Source organism: Parasteatoda tepidariorum, chromosome 1 (assembly GCF_043381705.1).
Source record: "Parasteatoda tepidariorum isolate YZ-2023 chromosome 1, CAS_Ptep_4.0, whole genome shotgun sequence".
Lineage (NCBI taxonomy): Eukaryota > Metazoa > Arthropoda > Arachnida > Araneae > Theridiidae > Parasteatoda > Parasteatoda tepidariorum.
In genome coordinates, this window is record NC_092204.1 from 72,314,114 (window position 1) to 72,338,755 (window position 24,642).

Genomic DNA, 24,642 nt, shown 5'->3' on the forward strand with positions numbered 1-24,642 from the left:
TAAGGCATCTAATGCATCTCTAGTCTGCTAAAATCTTAAATCTACTTAAATCTACTAAATAGCATTACTAGGATTCTTTATTCCTTTACTCAGTTCTCAGTTCAGATTTTTTTTTTTTTTTACACGTAGTAAATACTTTTGTCTGTCTCTGTTTCGATTTTTCTTGGTCAAAAACCTAATGAATATCGGGGAATAAAAGAAAAAAGTGTGGGCCGTTTTTATAAATTTATCAAAAATGCTGTGGTAAATTTATAAAAATAAGTAAAGGAATCATAATCACTAAAAACTATAAAAGAAATAATTACTGATTATAATATCAGGCTTCATAGTCATCCTTTTGAACGTATATAAAAAAAAAAAAATTTAATTTAAACGTTTGTCTTTACTTTGAATGATATATAAGCTAAATTAGAGAAAAACTTTTTGAGTAGTCTTTTTAACAGAAAAGTTATTTTTGCCCGAGTTTTAGTTCGTAAAATTAATTATTCAATTTATTGCTATTTAAAGAAAAGAGATAAAATGTATATAATAGAAAAATAAGTAGAATAAAATGGAACTAATTTTTGTCTAAACATACTATCTTGAGTAAATTATCTTAACAATGTTTATTTTATTTGATATTAAAACATAATAAATATAAAGTTTTAACAAAAAATTTATAAAATAATTACAAATAATTTGTAAAATATGCTTGGCATATTGCTACATTAGAAGTTATTTTTTAATGCTAAGTTAGTAGAAAAATATTGTTTTAATAATTAAATTGAACTTGGCTTTAATAAAGCAGTTAGACAAATCATTATTAAGTGTCAGCTGAGAAGCAGAGGCATTAAAAAAATTTCGGAAATATACGCTTACAGCTGTTATAAAAATTCTAAAATTCCACAGGTAATCAACATTTTGAATTTAAAAAAGTATTAAAACGTTAGTTTTTCCTAAATGTACAAGAGTTATCAGCTTTAATAAATACAGTTTGAAAAAGCAATTTAAATAATCAGTAATTAACATACATTTTTATCTTTGATTCATATTTCTTCAGTAGTCTCATTAACTACACTGAAGAGCCAAAAAAAACTGGTATACCTGCCTAATATCGTGTAGGGTACCCGCGAGTACGCAGAAGCGCCGCAACACGACGTGGCATGGATTCGATCAATGTGTGAAGTAGTGCTGGAGATAATTGACACCATGAATCCTGCAGGGCTGTCCATAAACCAGTGGGAGTAAGAGGGGGTGGGGATATCTTCTGAACATCACGTTGGAAGGCATCCCAAATATGTTCAATAAAGTTCATGTCTGGGGATTTTGGTGGCCAGCGGAAGTGTCTAAATTCAGAAGAGTGCCGCTGGCCACCAAAATCCCCAGACATGAACATTATTGAATATATTTGGGATGGCTTGCAACGTGATGTTCAGAAGATATCCCTGCCCCCTCTTACTCCCACTTATGGAAAGCCCTGCTGGATTCATGGTGTCAATTATCTCCAGCACTACTTCACACATTGATCGAATCCATGCCACGTCGTGTTGCGGCACTTCTGCGTGCTCGAGGGTACCCTACACGATATTAGGCAGGTATACCAGTTTTGTTTTGGCTCTTCAGTGCATGTGCACCTACTGTCTTAAGAAATCATTTGTTCGTTTAAAGCCCAATGATCAATGAATCAATGAATTAAAAAAACAATCAAAACTTACTTTTAAAATATGTATGTTATATCATTAAATCTCCTATTACTTAAAACTATGAATATACATAGTATAATGTAATAATCAAGAAGCAAATTAGGAATGTATCTACTCTATGGTAACGCCAAAAGGCTAAGTAATTTTCACCGAACCGCTTTGATAATTGTTTTGGTTAAATAAATCATAAAATATAGTGTTATAAGATGTGATAAAATTAAGTAAATATGGCAAAATTTGGTAATTTTATCATGATTTCTTAGAGAATGGTATTAAAACTTATTTGGTTAAATTTATTTTTCAGTTTTGTATTTTTTTACTAAATGTGTCATAATAAGAACTATATTTTTGAGAACTAAAATCTTCAGTAAACCTTTACCATAAGAACCGAAAAATTACCAAATGAATGGTTGATAAATACCACATATTTTGGTTTTATTACCAAAATTGTGTGTGTGTGTTCGTCCGTTTTTTTTTTTTTTAATTATTATTATTATTACCAGAAATGTCATTACGGTAATTTTACTAGAATATTTTTCTCCATTTAAAAATACTTTCATTATTGTTTTAGTTTTCTATTTGTTTATAACTTTTCTATGATAAATAATATGAAAAATAACACGAATCATTACGATTACTTAAAACTTTCGAGAAAATATACAATTTGGAAAACCTTCATGGAAATTTTATTTAACTTAATTGTTATGCAACAAAACGCAAATAACTTATCTCTTTATATTATTTAAACTATGACTCATCTAATAATTGACTTTTTATGTTTTTAAATTGTAGAAGTTAATATGTGTTATTTTATAAAGCATATCATTTATAATTATTTAATTTCACGTATTTTTTTAATAGATAAAATAGCTGATATGTATAAAAGTGAACTATATTATTGAGATGATTTTTTTAAGATATTTGATATCTTGTCTTTACGTTCCTATTATTCAAAGATTAAACTTATTGTATTGGAAAACATGTATTGAAATGCATATTTCTAAGTCTTTAATTTTACATATTTTGTATATCTATTAAATAGATAAAATACATAGCTGCTATGTGTAAAAGTGAAATATATTATAAGGATTTCCGAATTTCAAGAAGATTTTTCGCTCATTTAAAACATCTTTTTTTACGAACTTCATTTTACCATGGATCTTAGCGACAGAAATATTTGTAATAAACTGCAATAGATTCTTTGAAATAAAATTTTATCTCCTTTTCATTTTTCGTATTATTTTTATGTCTCACTAAAATGACTTACAAATAATTGTAACGTACAAAAAAACGACTACTCAGATTTCAATTTAGCTAATGAATAAGAGAAAAAAAATCGAAAAAGTGAGCAAATTTGGTGTTAATGAGTTCTTCTGGATGTGACATAGGCACGCCTTTTTACATTTCATTCGGCGAAGCGGCGACTTATGCCGCTTTTTTCATGATAAAATTTCATCCCCCCATTGAAAAATTTCTTCTTGGTTCATTTTTTCTTCCTTTCTTCATTTTTTATGCGACATTTTGTTTCTTTGCCTAGTAAAGACTGATTTCGTTTCTCGCTTCTTCGACCGAGGCGAGAAAAAGATTGAAGAGCGCTCAGATAGAAAAGAAAGATGAGAAGGAAAAAAAAAAAATATTTTTCTCCTTTATCTAAATCTTCTTCCTAGAAATTCTTCAAACTTTTTTTTTTTTTTTAAATTTTAGTCAGTTAACAATCTACTTTTGACGTTACAAACGTTTCACGGAAGAAAAAAAAATTCCCCTTGATGATTTTGATCGATAATAATTATGTCTTATAACAAAATACGCAGCTATTGATCTCCTAGGTTTATTTTAAGGATTTGTTTTTCAAATGTAAATTAATATTCAAATTCGTATAATAACGTAATATAAAAAGCTTCATTGCAATATTTAGAAGACAATAATAATATTTAGTCGAAAAATCTATTTTTAATTATAATATTTAGTCAAGAAATTTGATTTCAAAATAAAATTTGTCATTATACTAAAAATTCTCGTTTTCACAAAACCAAATTATCTATCAATTATGATAACTTTAGAGACACTGTTTCAATAGTGTCAGCGTGACGAGATGGCGAGAAAAATATTTGATATCTTCTTGAAAACATAATATCTATTTGAATTTGCATAATCTTAAATTAGCAATCTACTATGTAGATAAAAAGTAACGTAATATAAAAAGTTTTAACTTAAAGATTTTACGTAACATAAAAAGTTTCATTGCAATATTGAGAATACAATAATAATGTTTAGTCAAAAATCAAAAAATCTATTTTTAATTATAATATTTAGTCCAGAAATTTGATTTAAAAAAAAATTATTATTATTATATTAAAAATTTTCGTTTTCACAAGACAAAATTATCTATCAATTATGATAACCTTAATGGCACTGTGGCAATAGTGTCAGCGTGAGGGGATGGCGGGGAAAATAGTTCATATCAATTAGAAAAAAATCATTATTTAAAAATCATTTTTTGTTTCATTCTTTAAAAGTGAATTCTGGAGAATTTTTATCATATTATGGATTTTAATTAAAGTAAAATAATAAATAAAAAAAATTAGATATTCTAAAGTTGCTCAGTACTAGGAAATTGATTTTAGAAAGAAACTGAAACTCTAAACTGCCTTATTATGGCATGTGAAAACGGGGCACTTGTACAATATTCCATATTTCAGACTTTCGGCGGTCACTACGTATTGAGGTTGTACACCCATTTCCACGATGGTAAAAGCATCTAGCTACAACGACGAAAGTCATTGGATCGAGCCCTGCCGACATCGAACATCCAACGAACAGCCCTCAACCCTCTGCATTGGTGACTACAGACACTTGAACTGGCAACTATTTTTCTCTCGACAGATGGCAGCACCATTACCCACTACTTTGCCTCGTTCCACATTTCCTCTTGATTCAACTTACCATTGACGCAAAGGTCATAAACCATAGATATATTAATTCCTGCAACTAGCATATCGCCTGGTTCTAGATCGTGAAAACCCGAACTGAAATGGTGACTTCATTTACGGTCAAATGGCTTCTAAATCTCGTGTGACGACGAGATCGCTATTTACATGAATCTTCTTATTTCATCTACTCGGGTTCGTACACTTTTCACCATAGTAATTAGAACTACGACCAAGGAGTTCCTTGGTTCGAACCCTGTCGGCAGCCAACAAACATCTCTTTCACCTTTTCACATGCTTAGAGGGCTAATGAAGGAAAATGTTATTAGCAGAGAAAGGAGGGCTCAGACTCCTTTTCTCTGATCTGAGACTCCGATTTCTCTGATTATTCTGACCTAAGATTTATTTTCTATATTTCATAAATTTAATGTCCTATTTCTGATGCTCTATTATTCAAATGAAGGTTAACCTTAATCTGCTTTAAAAATTCCCTTATTCTTCTGATCAGTTTGAAAGTTTTAAAGCATTCAAACCTAGATTCGTCATAATAGGACATTTAAAGAAGAAAAAATTTATGTAATAAATAGCGGAGCAGCATTCTTTTGGTAAGAGGTGATTAAAACCTTAAAATTTGTCTATTATTCTTGTAAACTATACAGCTTTTTTTTTATCACCAGTTTTTAAGTAAACACCAGTTTGGCTTCAGTCAATGTAAATAAATAAATAATTAATTAAATTTCTAAAAAAAAACCTTAAAAATAATTTTTTTACGTCACATGTTTGATATTCAATTTAGAATTTGCCCAGTATTCTAAATACAATTTTAATCATAATTTTTGTAAATAAAACCGCCAACATTTTTTTATTTATTAAATACGTCTCAATTCATTGTCCAGTAAATCTGCAAAATCTCTAAGCGATCAAACGCAGAAAAAGGGGGGAATTTCCTTTTGTTTGAGTTCAATTTGGATTAAAAAGCCCCAGCTTCTTTTTTTTATCTTCTTTTATAAGAGTTGTTTTAAAAAAAATTGGGAGATGGGAGCGACGTTTCAAAAGAGGGCAGAGAAAGCGAGTAATCCCCTTGATTGAATCAATGGACAACCGAGATTGTATGCTAATGAAATGGCTGAGTGCGGAGACAAGTCAAACAAGGCCGCATTCACACCTGCTCACAGCCACCTTAATTTAGCCCTCTACCCTCTTTCAATTTCTACAACTAGCGTCTCCGCGCCGGGGCGTGACAAATGGGATGCCCCTGTCATTATTTTTTAGTGGAAATAGAAACATTTAGATCTTTTAGTTTAGTATAAATTGTTTCCAATTATGCAGTTCATTCATTCGCATTTAAGGAACAATTGGAATTTGTATCACTTTTAAAGATGGGTAGTATGCAAATTAAAAACAAACTTTTCACAGCCATTTTTATTCGATTCAATTAAAGTAAATTATTTCACCATCCAGTTTTAATAATAATTAAGAAACCAATTAAGACGTTGTTTGGGTATGGATTGATTTTGGGACTCTAGTTTCGCATTTGACTTCATAATCGTTGATGGTGCATCGGTGTCTCAGTAGTAGAATGCTCGCTTTGCAACGCATGTGACCGAGTTCGTTTCCCGACCGCTGCAAACATTTTGTTACGAATCAGCTGTCTAACGCCATAAAATAAAACACATAAATTTCTAAAGGAAATTATTCCTCGACTTAGTTTTAATATTTATTAAGGAATCAATTGACACATTGTTAAGGTATGATTGATTCTAGGAATCTGGTTTCACAATTAACTTCACAAACGTTACTGTAGCATCGAAAGTTCAGTGGTGGAGTTCTTGCCTGTCACGGGGCCCCAGGTTCGATTCCAGGCCGATGCAATTTTTTTTTATGAATCATGTGTTCAACGCCGACGTTGAAATGAAAATTAAAACACAAAAAATTTTAACGCAAATTATTTCTCAACCTAGTGTTAATAGTTCTTAAGAAATCAATTAACGCATTGTTATGATAAGGATTGATTCTGGGACTCTTTTTTTTTCCTTCACTATCAACTTTATAAACACTTCTGGGTTCGAATCCCAGGCAAGGCATAGATGTTCTTTCATTTTATGTACTATCTGTCCTTACTGTGGGAGCAACGTTGACCCACCTATTATGGTGCCCCTGAGGAAGTGGCCAACAAATCTGCCCTGTAAATGCCTGAATTGACGAAATGTTGGCACCACATAAATTGCTTTTCAATGTAACGAATAACTGATTTTAAGTTTGGTTTGCTTCCATATTTTCCGAATTCCTGATTATTGTTTAATACCTTTGTAAGAAAGTATATCAATAAAGAGAACTTTGTTTTTTTTTTAACTCATCATATATTGCTTACATATAAATATTAATAATTATTATTATTATTTTTTTTTTGAGACAGAGNTTTTTTTTTTTTTTTTTTTTTTTTTGTATATTCGGATAGCAACATTTTCAATCAAAATTCATGATTGATCCAAATAATTCAATATTTCTTTTTGCCTAATTTGTGTATAATTTAAAAAATTAAAAATTGTAACAAAATTATTATTTAGAAAAATACTTTTATATTATACATTATAATAATATATATGTATCTTTATTTGAAACAAATACTTATACTTCATCTTCATCTTGTTCTGTTGTACCTTATTATGATTTCAGTTAAATAAAATTTATCTACGCATGATTCTAGAAACAGTTATACTACGGTCAAGCTCACTTTGCGTCCGTATAAATGTGACCATCTACTGGTTGTTATTATTTCTATTTGTTTGTTACAAATTCAGATATACTTGTCAAGTGTTTTCAAAAAGTCAAGAATTATTTTATTGTCATAATAAGAATTGTTTTTATCTTGTTTATTTCAGTTACGTGCATTTTATAGTAAATTATAATCACCCTTTAAATATCAGAGATTTAAAGTTATTTTGATTTGATCAGAATAAAAATAAAAAATGAACTAACTAAATAACTTTTGATGTAATGATCAGATTTTCATATACTGGGATTCATTTTTAATAGCTTAAATGCGCTAATTAGTTAGTGCAGATGGTATTTTAAATTAATTTAAGTTAAGTTAAAAAAAATTAACTATCATCAAATAAAATAATAAATAATTATTAAAAATTGCTTTTTTATATGGAATTATTTTTGATACATGGATTTTAAAAATTGCATGCAAAAATTATTCGAATCGCTTTCAAAATTCTGCAGATATAGGGAAATATGCAAAAGGTATAATTAATATTAAGGGGTGCAAACTGTCAACCGCTTTTCTGACCAAACTATAGGGACATTAATTTCCAGGTTGCCTCCCATATTTTAATGGTCAAGAATCTAAATCCTCCGAAAGAAAATAAGGCATGTTTATTCAGAGAAAGCACATTTTTTTTACCTAATTTCGTAATTTAAAATATCGTCTGTACTTATTAATTCACATTAATTCAAAGTAAGACTCTCGAATCATTAAAATTGAGATTTGAAAATCTGATCATTAGATCAAAGATTATTCAAGGTTTAACTTTATATTTTGCGGACTGTACGTAAGGATCATAATCCCCAAAACTAAATAATGTTTTCTAATAGGATTTTGAATAACAGTACATATAATTTGCCTTACGACTAATTAATTAGCAATATCATCTTTGTCTTTTTACAAAATTACTGTCCTAAGTCGTATATTTTTATTTACTTAATTCTTTAAAAAATAATAAATAACTCCCTTGCAAAAAAGAGTTCCTTAATTAAGGCTGAAAGAGGATCAACATTGATTGATATCTAAAGTCACGAAATCTTACTAAAACTTCTATCAACATCAGATTACAGAGATATATAAGTCCAATCACTAAATCATCTTAGTCATTAAGCCTCGTTTCTCATATAAAGCCCTCCTGCCGTTTGACTTTGTTATTATAGTTGTTTGAAGACCATGTCTAGGGTGACGTGTCCCCCCATTCCAAAAGGCCACACATATAACTCAATGACCATTCGTTCCACCCACGCTTAAGCACACACGCCTATTTTCGGTCATCACCCCCCTTTTTCAGAAAACAAGCCCTTCTCGTTTCCACAGTATCTTTATAGGGTGGAAGATAGGAGGGCTATTGTCATTTTTTTGTTTCTCCCCCCACTTCCCTTACTCCAAACGAGGCAGGGATTCCTCAGGAAGTCATATTTCATCGAAGGAAAGAAAATTATGATGAAGTTGTGTGTGTATATATATGTGTCCCCGCATCTTCCCTTTTCTCTTCCTCATTCATTACTTCCGGGTCAAGGGGTAGAAAGTGGAAGTGCTGAGTCTCCGTTTGCTCTTCCTCATCCATATGCAGGTTTGGTGAGTGATTATCCTGCTTTTTCGGGAGCTTCCTCTTCCACTCCAAAGATATACTACTTCTTGTTCAAAAGAATATATGACGAGATTTTGCCTATTAAAAATTATATGAATGAGTTTCGTATTGTAAATTGATGATTACATTAGGGTAAAAACTTTAAAATACTTGACTTGATTAAATGCGTAATATTTTAGTAAGTAAGAAATGAAATTGATTTTGCTTACCGGTAATTAAAATTTGTCTAAAAGTTCTCGCAAGATTTAAATAGGATGCCATTTGTGTTTCAATTTTGCCAATGAAAGATGAAAAATTAAGGACTGAGAGATAGTTGAGAATTATTAAAAATGAAAATCTACTCGAAAAACAACGCATTTTCTATCCAAAGCAATATTTTGAGTATTTTTGAGTCATCTTTTGGTCGCATAATTTCCCGTTTTGGTGATCAGAATCGGCCGTTGAGATCATACGGTTTAGCGCTGATGAAAAAAAAAAATTTAATTGAATATCTATGTTTATAATCGACAAACCCACAATGAAGGGAAACTGACAAGGGGGATTCAGACACCTTTATACAAAATTGTCGTTGAAAATGTCTACAAAAAATTTTTTCAAATTACTTGAACATTAAATCATTCATCTTGAACATTCAATCAATAATAATAATAAGTAGAATAATCATCAAATCATTTGATAATTATTCTACTTATTATTATTATTATCTTTGGTTCACTCACGTAACGTGCAGTTCAAAAAATAAAAAAAATGAAATCTAGAAAATATGGTCCCAATATTAAATAAATAACCTCAAGAAATTGTAGCGATAGGATATTACCTGGATAAAAACTTAATTTTCTTCAAAAATACACTCTATAGCAAAAAAAATCGACGCACCAAGAGGGAGTTGCCCGATTGAAACGAAAATTGGTGGATAGAAAGACAATGTACAGAATAGTAAATAATTAAAATATCAGAACAATTGAATAATTTATTGCAGAGTTACAGTAAAAAGTTCAATAAGGTGTTGCCCCGCCTCTAGCCTGGATACAAGCTGCCACACGGCGTGGCTTAGACCGATAAAGCTCCCGGATGGTCTCTTGCGGTATTTCCTGCCAAATTCGATCCAATTGTCGAACGAGGTCATCAACATTCCGTGCCAGATGCAAGCGCCTTCCCATCATATCCCATACATGCTCGATGGGAGAGAGATCGGGTGATCTGGCAGGCCAAGGAAGAGTTTGAAAAGCTTGCAGACAGTTCATAGCAACACGTGCCGTATGTGGTTTGGCATTGTCCTGCTGAAAAACCAGCCCAGGGCGCTGCAAAAGAAACGGTAGCAAAACAGGTCTTAGGATGTCGTCGACGTACTGCTGTGCAGTAAGTGTACCTCTAATGACGACCAAAGGGGTCCGGCTGTCAAAGGAAATGGCCCCCAGACCATAATGCCTTGTTGAGGGCCGGTATGGCGTGCAATAGTGAAGGCAGGATCCCCCCTCTGCCCTGTGCGTCTCCAAACACGTCTTCGATGATCGTCAGGACACAGTTGGAAGCGGGATTCGTCGCTAAAGACTATACGTCCCCAGTCGGCATCATTCCAGCCTGATCTGTTCAAAACATTCATGCACACGAAATTTCAAAGCAATCGGATGATTGCTTCTTGGTGCGTCGACTTTTTTGTTATAGAGTGTATATACAAATAGAAAATAACATTCGTCATGTTTAAAGTGCTTAAAAAGTAGGCACCTATTTTCAAGACTCACCAGAAGTGAGTGAAAAAAACAAAAATTATTCAAAATTTTTAAAAAAAAAAAATCGCAATGACGCCAAAGAAAAATGGAAAAAATAAAGTTGAGAAACAAAACAAGAAAAACCACAGTAACCGAGAGAGAAAAAGGATGAAAAACAGAACAAGAAAAACCACAGTGTAGGGAAATCAGGGTAAAATGCATTTCCATGTATTATGGAGAGGTGGTGAGGAATTAATGTCATTTACAAGGGAATCGGCATTCATATGAAAAAAACAAGATTCTAAAGTATCACATGAGCACAGGTTGGAATGCTTTTGACGTTGTCGAAATTGAATTTATGCCCAACATTACAACAATGTACAGAAATTGATAATTTCTCGAATTCTTGATAACGAACATATCTATCGTGGTCATTGGCTGAATGGAATCCCAAGTTCTCAGAGTTGTTGTTGTTGGCGTAGGCCATTAAGACACTGAGGATGCGAACGTTCTTGTCTTCCAGTGGCGCCATCTATGGCCAAGAATTGACTTCTGCCACACCCATAAATCTCACCCCTTTATAGGGTGGACCCATTCATTCATCCGCAGATGTTAATTTTGACCTGAACCAGAGTACGATCAATCTCCAATCCAGCACCCCCAGAGGTATAATTTTTAACGAAAACATGGAGGGCTTTGTGACCCGACTAATTTAACATGCACCGGTCACCATTTACTACGATTCGATCTCCCGTTCTCACGAATAAGAGCCCAGCGCCCTACTAACCAGGCTATACGGGCCCAGTTCCCAGAGTAATTTATAAAAGTATCGTTTAAATCGTAAATTACTTATAAACTTGAAATATCGTTTGCGCACACTAATTAGCAGATTTAAGCTTAGGTCCTCGATCGAATAAAATTGAGTCATAGTACGCTAAAATCCAATCATCAGATAGAAAGTTATTTAATGTGTTCATTTGTACAAATTTTTTAATGAAAACTATATTCTAATTTTTTTTTTTTTTTTTAAATGTTAAATATAGAGTTCATAGTATAAATTCCTTAACTATGCGTAATTACCCGACGATAATCAAAAAACTGAATGCTGAAAATACACTCTCAAATATTTCACTAAATATTCCATAAAAATACTAGCATGGAATCAATATTATAGAATAGAATTTTATTGTTGGAAACAATTGAAATTAAATTATTTTGGTGAATTTACTCCAACCAACCACAGTATAATACGAATTTCAAATGACGCTCTCTAATATGAAATTAATTCCTTATTTTTTGTTTATTTTTGTTTACCATTATTTCTTCCTCTTTTGTTTTTATTTTTTATAAATATATATTTCTCCTCTCTTATTTCTCCATCTTCTAACAAAAGCGCATAGCAGAATATAAATGAAGGCATTCTTTCTTTCTTTCTCTTCATCTCCTCTTTTTCCTGGCGCATTATTTTTCCGGAAAAATTTTCTATGGTCAAAAGAAAAGGGTGCAGAGAAAAGTGAAGGGGGAGCATATTTTTTTATGATTATTATTTTATTTTGAAGATCCCTAGCTAAAGTTTTGTGGGGGAATTCGAACTATGTAAGCAGCTCAAAATAACTCTCCCTTAATTTGCCGTTCGTAAAGTAAAACAAAAAAAAGAAAGAAATGCTCTGAAAGTAAAGGATATTTCTTCTTCCTCTTACTTTAACGGATATTTAATATATTTTGATTTTTACTGTGACGTCAGAAATTTTTTTTCTTCCTTTCTACTTTGACGAAAATAAAGAAAGATGATTTTTTTCTGAATATTTTAAAAAGAAGAAAAAATTCTGAGCGTTGGAGCTCAGCTTTCTCATTCCACAGTTTTGTGCCAATTTTTTTTAAATAGGTATCCATTTTAAAACATTAAATAGTGTTTATAAAAAAATTTCTCTGAAGTATCGAAATTTACGAAAACATGCGTTTTTCGAATATCCTTGATTTTTCTTTACTTATACAAACTTTATATAATAAATAAATACATGATACTAAGAAAAAATAAAATAAGACCTTCATCAAGACTCTTAATAAAAATTAAATTGGACCTTATCTGAAAAATTATCAGTTATGGTTACATAATAGAATAATCAATTTATTTACCTTTTAGAAAGCTATTTTTTATTTTTTATTTTCTCAATTATGTGGCAATTAAAAATTCAATAAATTTCTAGATACGACTGTGAACCATCTTTTGCCATTAATGTTAAACTTTTTCCATATTGATTTTTTGAGTGAAATTTTGTACTAATTAAGTTTTTCTCTTCTTTATTAGCAAATATAATCCACTTGATTATCGGTAAAAAAATTTATTTATTATATAAGACGTTAAATGGAAATTAAGAAGTAAGAAATGTGCCCGGGCACAAATATCAATGACAGAAAATTTCTTGTGTGATTATTTCAGTTTTAAATACCCCGTTAATTACTTCTTTTTTTTATTTAATCTATCAAGTCGTTACCTGAACGCCATGGATCATATTATCTGACCTCGATACAAACAGATAGTATACCACTACATTGAATTTTTCTTTTTTACCTGTCATTTGAAGCAAAATATAGTTTTTGCCACTTTTAATGCTTTAGGAAGAATGTGGCTTCTTTAAGTGGAATATAATTCTAGTGATCATTCGTCTTCCAGAGACAGTATAAAACATCAAACGAGATAAAACTGCACAATACTGAAATTGTCTTGCTTTAATTTGAAATTGAGCAATGAGTCGCGGTTCCTCTACCTTATTATAATAGAGTCAAGTTATGGTAAAATCAGTATATGATTTCATTCACTGAGCCAGTAACATGCACCGAAGAGCCATTACATTATGACCACCCTCCATCTATAACAATGGGCTCGTCCAGGATTTCATGGTTTCTCGCCCAGGTACAATGTTTTCATGGGGCACATTAGGACCCATAATCCTCATAGAATAATCCCTGACGTCTGTAAGCTACTTGAACATAGTTACAGACCAGGTTCACCCATTCATGGCAACAGTTTTTCCTGCGGGGGATGGTGTTTACCAACAGGATAATGCACCATGTCATAAGGGTCGAATCATCGAGGAACATTCCAGTGATTTTCAAGTCATGTCTTGGCCCCCAAATTCACCTGACCTTAATCCAATAGAGCATTTGTGGAAACCAAACACTGCTTGGAAAACCAAATTCGTGCTGCCACGCTACCCCCTCGCAATGTGAGGGAATTGCAGGACCAGTTGGTGAGCGCTTGGTATCAGATACCTCAGACTACCTTTCAGCACCTTGTGGAATCAATGCCACGACGGATGCTAGCAGTCTCTTCGGTGTATATTACATTTACATCTTATTTTGTTTTAAGCAAATTGGTTTTGTTCGCTTTTTTCGAGAAAATTTAATTGGCGGCTGTATGAGACTGCGGTTACCAAACTTTTCGCCTCCACGTACTATTTACATTTCCGAAAAACTTTCAATAAACCTTTGTAAAATGAAAGAAAAAATTTAAAACTTGGAAAATTTTTATGTTGTACTATTTCTTAAAAACTATAAATAAGAGCATGTTTTTAAATGTAAGAGCGGCATTTATTACAGATTTTCAGACTTTTTCTAATCTCCGAACTGGAAGAGTCATTACAAAATATATATGTTTATTTTTTTAAGTTTTATCCAAAATGTGTCTGGTTAAAGTGCGTTTTTTTTTCTTCCTTCCAAGCAGCGATTATCTGGTTGAAAGCTTAGATAAAAACTCTTGAATTCCTTTATTCTTTTCCACGCATCACTAGGGATTTGCATACCACCGATTGTGAACTCTTGCTATAAGAAGAAAAATAAAAGTAGTTTAAGAACTTTCCAACCTCTCCACAGTTTAATCAAAACTTAAACAATGCCTTCATCTTCGTGAATTACTTGCTCATGTGTTTAGGTGATTTCTGATATTTAATGATTGACAAATGCTCTTTGCTGTTTAAAAGAGACGAGCTCATTTTAATATTTTCAGTAATCTTTCAAGCCTAATTTATATTTTGGAGCCATAGTGGCTCAGGGAATGGAGCGCTCGCCTCCCAATGAAGTGACTAGGGTTCGAGCAAATGAGGCTGATCGATACGAATTTCGAACCCGGTCCCCACTGACCACAGTGCTGAATTAAAATATTCTCAGTGGTAGACGGATCACGAGATAGAGTCCTCTTAGCCATCAGGCTAACCGTGGGAGGTTTTTGTGTTTTTTCTCTCCGTGTAACGCAAATGGGGGTTAGTTCTATCAAAAAATCCTCCTCAAAGCTAATTTCGCTTAATACCTTGAACCTGGAGTTTCCTTGTCTTTTAGATTGGATTCAAATTTATAAAGTCACGAAGTTAAACATTGACAGTCGTGAACACAAAATTAGGTCTGCTGTTCAAGGAAGATTATAAAATAAAAGTTTATTTTTTGAAACATTCGCTGCAGGATTTAAATTGCATTTATGATCATAAACTTTTACTTTCGATTGACCTGTTACCTGTGCTGCTAAATTTCGATAAAAATGCCCACCCTTTTTCTTTCAAGAATTTAGAAAAAATCTGTGTCAAAATTTTTATTTTTTCAGCCGCCTGCATTGTCAGAATAAAAAGTATCACTAACGCACCTCGTTGTTATCAAACTTCATACAGAGTTAATTATTATAAGTATACTAAATTAAAAATAAGTAATACCGTGGCTCTGAGTTTCTCCGTAAGGCTTACTTTTAAGTCTGGTTTAAAGTATTTAATTAAATCCTCGTTTTAAACCATCATCAGTAGGTTTAGTTAATTCTTCTCTATTAGATTACTTATCAGTTTTTGTGCTGATAATTTTGTCGAAGTTTATTTCAGATTGAAGCATTGAAAACTTCCATTGTTATCTCTAATACTAATGACGTTTTCGAGCATTGGAAATTGATCTACAAAAGTTAGAGTTCTCTTCATTTTTACAGAAAGAAGTGTATTTGCATTGTCTTGTTGAAATTCTATTTCATTATCTCCTTGACTCCCTGGCATCTTCTCCAGTTTTAAAAAAATCCATTTGCATAAATATCTTTATTACTTCAAAACCAATAAATTAACAAAAATTGATATAAACAGTTTTTTTTTTTTTAATTTTAATTTTAGCTCTTGTTTTTAAATAATATTCCATTCTTTAGATCTAAAAAAAGTTTCACCTTCGCTACAATTACGCACTCAGTCGCGCCTACCTGCCTTTTTTTCCCCATAGAAGAACAAACCTTGACAATAAGTAAAGAAACTGTGTATGAGAATGAAAAACTATATTTAAAATATTTTGACCTAATTGCCTATGTTGCTTTTGACCTATGTTGCCTTACATAACAGAGCCAAAGTGCTATTCACTGACCAGGAGACATGTGAAAGAAGGTGGAGATGGAATAGTCATCTTTTAAAAAAAGTCCTAGAATATATACTCCTGATGGCGAAAGAAAAAGTAATAGATCTATGATGACATGGCACAAACAGAATGGGGAAGATTTTAAGAAGTTATTCGAGGAAGAAATTGTTTCCCAAATTTGTTTGCGAAATCGCAAAAACGTTAAAATATTATGAATATTTAAGCACCTAAGTGATCGTAATTTTTCGATATCTGTGTTCAAATATGTTTTTGACATAACTTGGTTAAAAATAAATCCGAATTTTACATTAAATATAATCTTATATTAGAAAAAAGTTCTTTTGCAACAAAGTATTTGCACTGTCAATTTTCTCAAATTAAAACAAACACCTCGTTTGTTGTATTAATTAAGAACCAAAGAACCTGTTGAAAACATTAAGACAAAGCCAATAATGTCAAAGCTCTTCCGATTCTTTTTCCGATAATAGAATCGTCGCTTTGACAAAGCGAAAGTTTTCTCACCATCCTGAATATCTCCAGAGAGTTTTACTAAATTTATGACGCACTGTCAATAAGTCTTTGTGATTTCTTCTTTCATTCTCTTCCAGCGCCACCTAGCGCCCGTGGGTTTCTCAACAACAGTGATCAACCGGTGGTAATGTCTTTTTGGTTGAAAAGACAATGGTCTTTCTTAAGTTCCACCTTTTCAGTTTTACTCTTCCCCCACCAGAGAACAGATTAAAGTTAATTACAGCTCCATCTACATGTGTCAAGCGGCTTCGTCCCAGAACTGACTTAATTACCCAGTACTTATGAATATTTCATGTTCTGTTCTGAAAAAGGCTTCTCTTTCTCTATGTAGCAATTGCGGAAAAGAGGAGAGGTGGTGAATTAATTAGTTGGGGAGTTTGGGAAAAGTGTAACGGTAGGTAAATCACCTTACAGGTGTCCGCTGCTACCTAGAATGCATTGAAGAACGAAAGATTTTAGCAGGTCCCCTTCCCCTCCCCAAGTCGTGCCGAAAGTTGCTAAGTCTTTAGCAGAAAAGTTATTATATTTTATTCCTTGCTTTCAAGAGGCATCTTTTAACTTTTCTGCCGGCATCGACATCTTCCAAGCCGCGAGTTGATTGAATTTTTACGCGTGGTGAATATTTTAGCGATGCGTAAATATTTCCAAGTCTGCAATTCTGTGAATATAATAAGCTTTTTGAGTGATGTCAAAATCACTTTGCTGTACACATTTGGAGCGAACCCTCTAAGGAGTAAAGCACTCGCAATTGTACTTTCGCATATTAGAAAACGGGTTAGTTTTATTAGACATTTGAGGAGTCTTTAATCGTATTCTTTTTAATGTGTCTTCCAGTTTTTCATAACTACTAAAAATGTAAAAAATGTAGTCTACTAACTCAGTTATACATTTCCAATCCTAATTCAATAATAGTTCCCGCTCCTAATTTTTTATTTTATTTATTTTTTTTCTTAAAAAAAAAAGAAAATATATTAACTAAATGGTTTCAAAAATGCTAACAAAAAAATAAGTTTGCACCCTTTAACATGAAAGGGACTAAAGTACCAAACTCTGAATAATTTTCAGTAAATTTAATTAAATAATCATTACTTTATAAATAAAATATAGCTCAACTTTTAAAAACAATGTCTACGTCTTTGGGGGTACTCAAAGTGCCTTTACGAAACCAAATGTAAATATACACTGTTAAAGAAAAATTCAGTACAATTTACGGTTTTAAGCCAGCATCTGGGTTGCTTGTACGAAACCGTAAAATTTACAAAGTATATCCGCAACAACAACGGCTTATTACCATATAAAAAAAAGTTTTTTCTATAAAAATTACGAAGAAAATTCGAAATCAGACTATTTTTATACCGTAACAAAGCAAATTTTTACAACAAAGATAAATCTCTAGTCTCAGCAAAATGTAACCACATAGAAACATGTTTTCTATGTAAAAGTTACGAAAAAACCTATATTCGCACCATATGCAAATATTTTATGTCTACAGAGTTTGTATCAACCAGTCATCACTGGGTTTCGAATCCTGATTGCTTCATTGCGCACTGGTCTCTTGAGCTACTGCGGCTCAAGTGTTTTATTATAAAGAATTTGTGATAGTAAGAATTTCGCTTCAATACCACATCTAGTTGACAATGTCGCCTCGCCGTTTTATTTATACGATAATCAAAAATATAAAGTTATTAGTAAAAAGTAAGAGCAAGTATATAAGTTAAGCAAGTATATAAACCAAGTATGATAGGCTATATTACGGAATGCGAAACTGCGTGGCTAATATTAAAACTTCAACTGACGGTTTTGATCCGTTAAAAGAGGAGAAAAACCATTTTGTCAGAAAGAAGGCTTTTAAACGTTAAATATACGAAGAAATTTCTAACGAAAACAACGTATATTTTTTAAAAATGTACACATTGCTCGTTATAAGGTGTAGAAATTACACACTGGTTGCTACTTATTACGGGGTATGATAACAGAGATATATTTTTTGTTTGTAATTTTCAATCGTCCTCGAAGCCCCTAGTGACCAAACCCTTTTGGCAAAGTATGAGTACTTCTATGGCATTAACATACCTAAAATTACTAATCAAAATCCATCCAGTATCTTTAGAAAAATCTGTCTTTCTTTTACCATTTTTTTTTAACTTTAAAATCGTTGGCTTTTATACTAATTCGATGATTATATAGTTTTGACCCAGTTTAAGATTTAAAAAAATGATGTTATGAAATACGAAATCAAAAATAATTTTGTATTTGACAATAATATGAATTACCTATTTTCAAACTAAAGATTATAACATTTGAGAGAAGAAAAAAACCAAACATTGCAAAGTCATTTTTGGTTTTAAGGTAATTTACGTAAAAGTCGACGAAGTTATGTTCTGCAACTTAACTGAGAACAACTCGTTAATAAAAACGAACCACGCATAACAAGATTTTAGTTAACTATAGATAGCAAATAAAAAGCCGATATACAATTGATTTATGACTTTTTTCCCATGGAGCTCTCATTAGCAACAAGAAGCAAGATGGATGATATTCAGTCCTCTTTTACGAAACATTTTTATTTTTTTAAACATAGTCTTATGTTAGAAATTTTCTTTCTCCAGATTTTGAAAGATTATTTTAATTAGTATTTTTTTTAAATATTTTTGACGTGTCTAATTTTTGTCTCTTTTACAGATTTTGAAAAAAGCTTGTGAAGTTGCCCAGCTGAAAGAGGTGCTTTATTTCTGAAAATTTATTGATAAGATAAATAAATACATTATTTGTGTGACTTAAAACTTAAAAAATATTTTCTTATGAATGTTGTACTAAAGTGTTTTTATTGTAATAAACGTATTTTATATTTTTTGCTTCTATTTCTTCTTATATTGAGTAATTTTGATTTATGAATTTTAAGTTTGCGATCTCCGTTTAAGTAAACATATTGATTAGAAAATGAAGCTAAATATAAAATAATTTTTCTAATATAAATATCAATAAATGACAATTTAGTTTCCAAAACAAACAAGCATAATTTTCACGAGAAATAAGCAAATAAATAAAGGAAACTTTGTTACAGATTTAAAACTTTTTTAACTTATCCTGGTAAAAAAAAATACTTTGCAAACATTTAAAGATAACATAAAATGATAACAAATAAACGTAATGCACTTTTTAATAATTGAAACTTCGCAGGAAAAAACACACACACAAACAACTGTTAAAGAATTTTTTTTTTCTTTTTTTCGTGATATCGGGTGTTTCACAATCACCTTCCTTAAACATGTATTTTAGAATCCATCAAAAGCAAAAATTAAGCACATTGGGGCGAAAATTAATATTTTAAGCAAGAAAAAACAACCCGTGAATCATTAATGATGAAGGAAAGTTTAGATACATCAAAACTTTTTTGATTGCCGGGGGAAACTGACAAGAAATGAATAACAATATTTAAAAACGCTGTCGAATTTCATCCAGAAATCAAACTGGCTTTAATGTTTCTTATTACGCAGTCATTATGGGTCCCTTAATTTGTGTTTGCATTTTTTTTTTTACTTCATTTTTGGCAAGTACTCTAACAATAAGATATTAAGAGTGATAACTGACTTCTCTGCAAGGAACAACACCTTAACAGCAATAATATTATCTATCTTCTTTACTAGGTCTTCCTTAAAGAGCTTGAAGCTGTTAGTTCATTAATATGTATTAATATAAAGTAGTCAAACTCTGTATTTGTATACTTTATAAAAAGCATGCTAAAATAACTTTTCAAATTTTGCACACAGTACACTGCAGTAGAATACTTTTGCACCTAAAAAATATTTTTGTATTTCTTATTCTGTCCGAACTTGTCCGAAAATGTGTTGAAAGTTGTCCGAAAGATAGTAGAAGCAAAGGACACCACACCCTAAACTGCACCAAAGTTGTAAATATTATTGATTAACTGATATTAAAAATCATGATTTATAAGAATGTAACTTCCTAAACAACTAATTAAAGCATATCTATCAGAGATTTCAAAAGCTAATTATTTCGCAAAATGCATGGTTATTTAATCTTATTTTTTGCATATAAAAATGCTTTAAATAGTTAAGACTAATTTTAAAAGCAAGAAAAAGAAATGAGTACACATTCGTAATTTTGGGATGGTACTTGGTACTTGATCAATCACAAATATTACCTGTATGTTAAAATTTTCTAATTATGTTAGATACAGAGACTTGACTCTAATAAGTCATCTTTTGTGGAATTGTTTTTCAAGGAATTATTTATTTACAATATATTATTTCGAAACTAAAGAAGACCACATGAGTAAGTCACTTTTTTGAGTTACAACATTACTCTGCCCTACACGTTTCAATCTTTTTTTTCTTTTTATTTCTAACGGTAGATTATGAACAGTTACAGCAGAAAACAATAAAAAGAAAGAACACAGAGTACAACAAAAAATGCTGAAACAGAGTTCATTAATCTAACATATCTCTAGCCTCCCAATAACGCTCGGTCAGAAAAGTCTTGCCCAGAGCAGGACAGTGGAGTAGATGTGCGGAATCCATGACCTCTCCAGAGCTGCACAAAGTGCATATCGGGGAAGGAACAATTTTGAGTCAATGAATGTGGTTTCTTAGGCAGCCATGTCCGGTAGCTAGGCGGAATTCAGCCGCTGCTTGGTGTTTCAATTTTTTAAGGGGAGAAATGGGCAGTGAATTGTATATCTTTTATATAGGCAAGTGAGGTATTGTTTCTGATTTATTTTTATACACTAAATCGTATGAAACCAATCACGAGATCATAGTAGCAATAGTTTAGAAATTATAAGCTTTTATGTACGAAAAAGTACAATTTTGTATTTGTACACATTTATGCTTCTGACATCTATCTGAACAAGCAAAGCACTCTTTCCTATGCATTTTTTACGATGAATTGAATAATACTATACACAAGTCAATATGATAAATTGTTCAGAAGTTGCATTAGTTATTATGAGTAAAATTTACTTCTTTTCACGCGTACTTATGTACACATTTCATATTACTATCTAGGGATTCTAACTGAACATGTAAGGCATTATTTCTGATTATGTCTTCTCACTGAATTAAATGAGACTAATTCCGAAGTGATCAGACTAATAATTTAGAAGTTATAAGCGTGTTATGTGCAAAATGTACAAGCTTGTAATAGCACTTATTTACACATCTTACATTATTATATAAGCAAGGGAGGTATTATTTCCTATGTATTTTCTCGTTCAATCGTATGAGACCAAACACGGATCAAAAGGACTAATATTTCAAATGTTGAAAGGATTTATTTTGTAAAAAATGTACTATTTTTGAATTGCATTTATAACGAAAGAAACCCTTATAACTTTTAAACTATCATTCTGATAGTCTCGGGATTAGCCTCATTTAATTAAGCTTGATAATTACATCGGAAAATATACCTTAAATATGTCCCGTATAGAGAAGCAATTCTTTAAAGTTTATATATAAGTATTACTTAAAAAATAGTACATTTTTTACATAAAAGCTCTTGCAACTTTTAAACTAATTATTCTATTGAATAGTGTATAGTTTCATTCGATTCAGCGTAAAAAATGCATAGGAAAAACAATGCCTCAGTTGCTTAGTTATATGAGATAATTAAATGGGTTCAAGTACAACTTTGTCCTTTTTGTGTATAAAACTCTTATAACTTTTACACTTATCACCCGATCATCTTCTCCTGATTGATCTAATTCAATTCAACGTGAAAAATACATCAGGAACAGTGCCTCACTTGCCTGTCTAGAAAAAATTCTTCAAATCACCCCGTTTACCTCAAAAAAGGAGAAACGTAAAAAAGAGAGTGAGATTTTTGGCATCATTAATGAGGGCAAAGCAAAGCTTCATATGAAAAAAAAATCTTTGAGGGTCGCAATAGCCCAGTGGTTAGAGGATGGGACTCCGGTCAGGTGGGGCCTGAGTTCGATACTCTACTCCGTTAACACCCACCATAAGTGCTCGTAAAATCTGTAAAATCGAAGGTTCTGTGGTAGGTCGCTGAGCAATACCATGGGTACAAAGATCAGGAGAAAAAAATTTCCCGTGCAAATCTATATTTAAATTGATGAAGTGGCCTCACGAATGAGTGGTGCTCCCATCTATCCGTGTGGGGCTTTGAGATAAGATGTACTTTCACTCTTGCGGTGCTCTCTTGTCAAACGAAAGGCGCACCTTCCTGACTTAATTCGCAAAAGTCCAATGACTGCCGTGTTAGAAACAGCAATAACAAAAACTCTCGGGTATTAATTTTTCCGAAGAAAAAGTGTGATGCTGGACTAATAGAAATTATGAATAGGTCATTTTTTGGCGTGTTTAAAAACTGCAAGTTTCTTACGCCCTTCAAATTTGAAGTAAAGCTTGTATATTTATATTTCATCCAAAGTTTTTCCGAGAAATAACTTTCTTATTTCCTCTTTTCTTCTTTTTTTTCGGGGGGGGGACGGAAGAAAGCTTCTAGTTTGAGAAAATGTGTGACTATAATTCTCGCTTTTGAGAGAGTCACTCAGAGGCATGTAATATTACTGCTCATACACATTCTTAAACTTCAACTACGCCATTTTTATTCTTAAAAAATTTGTTACTCAAAATGGGCGGCTTAGAGCTTGGCAATCAATGCATTTTCAACGAATCAGTGTATGTTAAAAAAAAAAATAATAATTCAATTGACATATTTAAAATCATAGCCGAAATGATATTTAGAAAAAGTAATGGAATTAAAATCAATAGATGAAAAATATGAAATCATTTTTACATGACAGTATTTCTTGTTTGCTCATGGTAGCTTTATTTATAAGTAAAAAGTATTGATGACCAGTTGGCAAAACTTTTACCCTCTTACTGATAAACAAAACTCTCTCATTCATGTAATCAAAATTTGGTTTAATATGTGTTAGGATACAAGAAAAAGTTCTTAAAAAGTTTCCAATTTAAGTACATTTTCACCCCTCCTCAATTAACTCAAACATAAATTTCTTTCAAATAACAAAACTTATAACCCATTAATAAAATGTAATCATTTCAAATAATTGTACTTTATGTATAAAGCAATTTGAGGACAAATAGCAGCAAGTTTTTTTTTAATTGTGCAGACTTCCATCCAGCATATTCGGTCAGGATATTTTTTGATGGTTTCTTTTTACACTTTTATTTTGAGAGTCGAAAATCCAAATCCATTGAAAAAATTGCATTTATTCAGAGAAAGTCAGTTTAAATGCACACTTTCTTAACTATATCATCGTCAGTACTGTGCGCTAATTAAATATGTACATATTATTTACTATATTCTATGTCTACCCCTAAAATCACCTTAGATAAAAAATTATTGAGGTTGTTTCTTTTTTTCTTTTTTTTTATTGCTCTTTGCATAATTTGGGAAACAATTATTTTAGAAAATTCACTTTCTTCGAATTTCATATTAATGAAGCTTTACGGAAATCATTGATTATTAGTTCGATTCATATCATAAGCAAAACTATCAATCACTGCAGGGAATGGGATTTACAAAATGTCAATATTAAAGAACTGAAAAACTTTTAAATGATAATTCATTATTGCGATTATAAATTTTTAGGATTTTCAACTGAAAATAATCAATGTTTAAGATTCCAAAAAATTTCGTTATTCACATTCACGAGTTTTAGAAATTTCGTCTGAACAGCAGAAAACTTAAAGAAGTGGCCCATGTTCGAATTACAGCTGTGGCTAGTACATACGAATTTTGCTCCTAGCTCGCATAGACCACAGCGCTGATGTAAAATATTCTCAGTGGCAAACGAATCATGGGTTAGAATCCCCTTTCCGTCTGATTAACCATGGAAGGTTTTCACCTTCATGTGACGCAAATGCTGGTTAATTACATCAAAAAGTCCTCTACGAACGGTGGTTTGTCCCAATACTTGACCCATAAGTTCCCTTGTCTTTTAGGTGGGGTTCAAAATTACAAGGCTATGGAGAACATTAATAGTAGCTTATAGTAATTGATAGTAAACTTAGAATTGAGTCGGCTTTTCAACGCTGGTTATAAAATGAAATGAAAA

The 24,642-nt window shown here is 31.6% G+C and overlaps 1 protein-coding gene across 5 annotated transcripts in view; it reads left to right on the forward strand.

Moving 5' to 3' along the window:
* LOC107447961 (silk gland factor 3) overlaps positions 1 to 19,428 on the forward strand; it is a 463,042-nt gene extending 443,614 nt beyond the window's left edge. For all 5 annotated transcript variants that reach the window (XR_011638030.1, XR_001584597.3, XM_071187006.1 and 2 more), the window contains one exon: positions 19,260 to 19,428. The gene's annotated coding sequence lies outside the window, so the exon portion shown is untranslated. The remainder of the gene's footprint in view (positions 1 to 19,259) is intronic.
* The last annotated feature ends 5,214 nt before the right edge of the window (positions 19,429 to 24,642 follow it).